This window comes from Montipora capricornis, chromosome 2, assembly GCF_036669925.1.
Source record: "Montipora capricornis isolate CH-2021 chromosome 2, ASM3666992v2, whole genome shotgun sequence".
Classification (NCBI taxonomy): Eukaryota; Metazoa; Cnidaria; class Anthozoa; order Scleractinia; family Acroporidae; genus Montipora; species Montipora capricornis.
The window spans coordinates 22,738,035-22,743,034 of record NC_090884.1 but is presented as its reverse complement, the minus strand read 5'-3'; the positions used below and the strand labels follow the sequence as shown (position 1 = coordinate 22,743,034).

The following is a 5,000-nucleotide window of genomic DNA, read 5'->3' as shown; positions in this document are numbered from 1 at the left end:
CCGAGATCAAGAAGAACAGAGATAAGGCAAAAGGAAGAGGCCCTGGTGTCAACCGAAACAGGGGGCAGGAGGAACCATTTATGACTGTATTCAACCCGAAAGTGAAGGTTAAGTTTTTGCTGCCATCGTCATGCATGAGTAGTAGTTGTAATGGTATTATATAGGAAAACTCTGAGTGATCCAAATTTTGCAATATATAGGTTGCCAAATTTTTCCCATTTGGCTGCAGCAGTAGTAGCAGCGGCAGTACTGAGCAGTAGCAGAAGGAGTAGTAGTAGTAGTAGTAGCAGTAGTAGTAGTAGCAGTAGTAGTAGTAGCAGTAGTGGTAGTGGTAGTAGCAGCAGCAGCAGTAGCAGCAGCAGCAGGAGCAGTAGCAGCACCAGTAGCAGCAGCAGTAGCATAGCAGTAGCAGTAGTAGTAGTGGTAGTAGTAGTAGCAGCAGCAGTAGCAGTAGCAGTAGCAGTAGTAGTAGCAGCAGCAGTAGCAGTAGCAGTAGTAGTAGTAGTGGTAGTGGTAGTGGTAGTGGTAGTGGTAGTGGTAGTGGTAGTGGTAGTGGTAGTGGTAGTGGTAGTGGTAGTGGTAGTAGTAGTGGTAGTAGTAGTAGTGGTAGTGGTAGTAGTAGTAGTAGTAGTGGTAGTAGTGGTAGTGGTAGTAGTAGTAGTAGTAGTAGTAGTAGTAGTAGTAGTAGTAGTAGTAGTAGTAGTAGTAGTAGTAGCAGCAGTAGTAGTAGATAGCATTTTAGCATATTTCAGCTTCCCTATCAAGTCAAATGACCTTAGACCGAAAGCAATTATCCAGCTACTTCTGTTTCCATTAATACAGTCTTTTTTAGGGGAATATTTATCTGCTGCAGATTCGACTCCTACTTTTTGGGGGTACATAATAATAAAAGTAATGATGATGATGATGATGATGATGATGATAAAATAAAGTTGTTTAATTTAGTCTTTTGGCGATTGACTTTGTCAAATCCACATAGAGCAAAGTGGCAATACAACCCGCATCCTTGTGGAGTTAAACGATGTGTTTTTCCTTTTGTCCTACCACATCCTTTGCCTTATATTCATTGCATAGTTTGGAACGAATAAATATCAAAAGGAATATCGTTTATTACAAACCACAACAGGAAGAAACAACCAGTGTCATTTTAGCTTTAAACTACTTTAATAAAAATGTGCGGCGATTGTGTGGTGATAGGAATCAACTTGCGGTTTTAAAACCGAGATAAATTATCCTCTGATAGAAAACCTTTGTTACAGACATTTTTTTTTTCCCACTTTAACATTTAACCTTCCACAAGAGTGGTTTGCAGAAAAAAATCCTCAAAAGAATTTAGATGGATGTTAAAAGTAGTAAAAGAAGGAGAATTTGCGATAAGAAGTCAAAATTGAAGACTTGTGTCTCACTTCTCCTCGTTTTAAAAATTACTTAATTAAGGAATATTGATACCCTTAAAGCGTATAAAGTTTTACTGAGGACGTTTTCGGTTTTCGATTTAAACAAAAAATTTCAAAAATGCAGTCTTAAGCGCAAAAGGTATGCTTGAAAAATGGCTGTTTTTTCTTTCACGATACAAAAACTGAACTGAACCAAAGGGTCACACGGGATGAATCTAAGGACCGAACTGTAAAACTACAACAAAAACGTTTCTTATAAGGTTTGCAATAAAATAATACCGATAGGTTTCAAAAAATCGGTTTTCCTATATTTTGACCCTATAAAAATTATGGCGAATTTATACCTTCAGAGAATATCATCAAGAAAATTGACTTTAGTATAACTTACCCTAAATGTCACACTTAATTCTAGTCAAGCGTCTCTTTGTGATGTAAACGCTGTGGTGTCTTCTTTGCAGTGATATACGTAAGACGTTCCGTCCTTGAAATATAACAAAGCTCTCTGTCTCTTTTAAAGGAATGTGAAAGGTGCCCCGTGGCTTATCAGATAATTATAAGGCCAGTCTACTCAAGTAAAGATTTTAACGAGGTTAAACTGAATTGAGCTGCCGTTGGGCGAAGTGATTGGTCGAAGAGAAAAAGACGGCGGTTATCTACTAATTAAGAAAGGTAAAAACAATTATAAACTATTAAAAATCTGAAAAGTTCTTAATTAGCAGCTTAATTCGACAGTAAAGAAACTATCGTAGAGCTTTTATCTATCTTAGAAACCCACGCTATGTGGTGAAAGCATAAATCGAACTATTTTAATATTTCGACATTATTTTGATCATACTGTCATGAAAAAATGCCAAAAAAATGTTCTGCAAATTTGAGAAGAATGAATTTTCATTTAACAAACATTTACAAATATGTAAAGGCTGTTTCGAAAACGAGCTGCGTTTTTCAAAAAAATGGCTCGACTAAAATTGTATACCCATTTGGAATTTGGTTCCCAAAAAAAGTCTTCTAATCGCTTTCTTTAAAATCCTTCAGTCACACAAAAATGAAAGAAATATGTAAATACAATTCCGGGAAAATATTCCTGAGAGTGAAATACGAATTTCATTGTGTCAATACCGGTTCATCTATTTACAACTTAGTCTAAGACGCCGAGCCATCCTCAAAAAAAGGGGACAAGACGGCAGTAAAAACTGCGATTTTCGATCCAAGTTTAAGATTTCCCTCAGTTTTCAGCTGATGGCTGTGGATGGCTGTGGAAGAACTGCTTTTTGTTTCATGCCATTTTTTTAGTTTCTTAAATTAAAATCAGGACAATGATTGGTGTTTTTTTTTTGTTTCATTACTGCACCATATGATTCATTCCACTTTTTCCAGGTACTTTCTGTAAGAGACAGTAAGAATCTTTTGTATTTTACGAGGCAGAAAATTGTGAAATTTAAGGCGGCTGAAACTGAGAAACTTAAGTGTAAAATACCATACATTTGAGGTTTGAATCTCCGTTTCAGTGGCAAAATGTGGGATCATCTTCTTACCTTCTGTTCCTCGTCTTTCAAACAGCAGGTGTTGTATACAGCTATCACTCTGTGCTTGCAAGGCAATCTTGATTTCTTGGTTTTGTGGTAAATAGCTATAACTCGGAAAGCTGTAAACAGGAGCATGACGTACGAGATACAATTAATTTTAAAAGCTTTAAAAGTTCTGGTAACTTCTTAGGACTACAATATATGTGATTGGCTTAACGAAATGTTTCTTGGAAATGAGATTAACTGGCAATTTGCCAAATTTTGAGCTCGACAAAATTGGCATACACAAAGGCAACTTGAGATGTCCTTAATTTCTTTCTATGCGATCCTTTTACATTTCTGTTGCTTGTGTTTCTCCACGAGAATCACGATTGTAAAGAAAGCATACCGAAATACTTCGTTCGCAAATCTTGTCCGGGTTTGCTGAGCATGCGCAATTTGTTAGTATGAGAAAATCTCTCAAACGCAAGAACTGATAAAATTTGGCGGGCATAAAACATTTTGTTTTCTACTGAGAAAGATTCTTCAATATCGAGTGACTCTGTTTGGGATGGTTTTACAACAGAAATTATATCTTGTCCGCTATTCTCAAACTTGTTTTCTAAGAAGAACCTACCCAGTGTTAGCTTATCAAACAGATATCAAAACCTTCAATTTTTTATATGTACAAACCTTTTTTCATTTTTTGTGCGTGTGCTTATATCAAGATATATTTGCCGGAATCGAACACAGATAAACTAATGAGTTGTTTGAAAGCAAAGGTCGAAAACTGGCGACACAATTATCGGTTTGTATCAAAACGTTCCTTCATGACAAAAGAGCCGGATTCTTTGTTTTCAAGAGGAAATAATAAGGAACGTAAGATACATTTGCCGTCTATCATTTAATGGTAAACGAAAAAGAGAAACACCTTAAATTTTTCACAAGGATAGCGCTAGTTTAAAAACCAAATTATAGCGTTACATCGCCGAGAAATTTTCCTTTAATCCTCTCAAAGGCTGTGGAGAAACAATCACTGAGACTATAGATTTTGTATGTGTAATCCAATGTCCTGATTTATGTGAGTGTTAATTTAGTTGCAGTCTGAGATATCCTATCTCCTACTCCTTCGAAAGTATAAAAATGTGATTCAAAATAGGAAATGAAAATCTTTTCCATGTGAATGTTTAAACGAACAAATCTTTATATTCCCTTTTTTTTTTTCTTTTCGAGCTGATCTCAACACGTGGTGCAATCAACCAACGCCCCAAGATTCATAAAAGAGTTTTGGCTAAAGGCGAATTCTAGTAATGACCTCGGCTAAGATTTCCCATGTTTGTTGAGACACAAGAATTGATCCTGATGACCCAATTTCTATTCTAAAAGCTAAAGAATTTTTAATGGAGTATAAAGTTTCTGGAACTGAATCCTGCTTGCAATGAAGTATTAATTGGTGGGTGCAGTCATATCGAAATCGTCCTTTGTTCAAAATCGTAACGAAAGTCATATTTAAACATGAACCTTCATGAGTACACAAACTAAAGATTGAAAATACGGCGAGGAATGAGATTTAGGGCAAGACGTACCCAAATGTGAATTTATAACGTTTATTTTGAATAGTTGAAAACGTATGCAAATGCTGCAAAAAATGGGATCTAAGGGATAAAACTTATTGTTGTCTGTTGCCTTGTGATGTAAATAAAAGTTTCCAACTTGCAGAACTTGGGGAACATTCTACCACCAGCAACTGCAGATTAGCTCGCCCTTACCAATGTGGTTAGTTTTCTGGTTTTTTCTAACCGGTTGTAATTACCATATAGGTTGTAAGTCTTCAAGTTACATAAATTATTACATAAAATCTTATTCAGGGAAAATATACAGCTCTAGCTAAACAACTCCTTCCAGCGTGGGATGAAAGTATGATGGCAGCAAGAAATAGAAATTCATCAAACCCTTACGCAATTCCAAAACCACTTTAACTTACGTCGAGATAAGATTCACATTTGGAAAATGATATTGGTTGCAAACAGAGCAATGAAAACAACTTTTAGTTTTTCGAAAGGGAAATATACTTGAATGCGTATATTTTTATTTCTCG

The 5,000-nt window shown here is 35.9% G+C and overlaps 1 protein-coding gene across 2 annotated transcripts in view; it reads right to left on the bottom strand.

Annotated features, from left to right (window-relative positions):
- The window catches only part of LOC138039115 (LWamide neuropeptides-like), a 14,095-nt gene that overhangs the window by 2,046 nt on the left and 7,049 nt on the right, over positions 1–5,000 (bottom strand). The window contains exons 2-3 of one of the 2 annotated variants that reach the window (XR_011130365.1): positions 2,933–3,042; positions 1,786–1,878 (exon numbers count right to left, since the gene is read on the bottom strand). The gene's annotated coding sequence lies outside the window, so the exon portion shown is untranslated. Of the gene's footprint in view, positions 1–1,785; positions 1,909–2,932; positions 3,043–5,000 lie in introns of those variants that run through there. The other variant, XM_068885298.1, reaches the window with a different exon arrangement.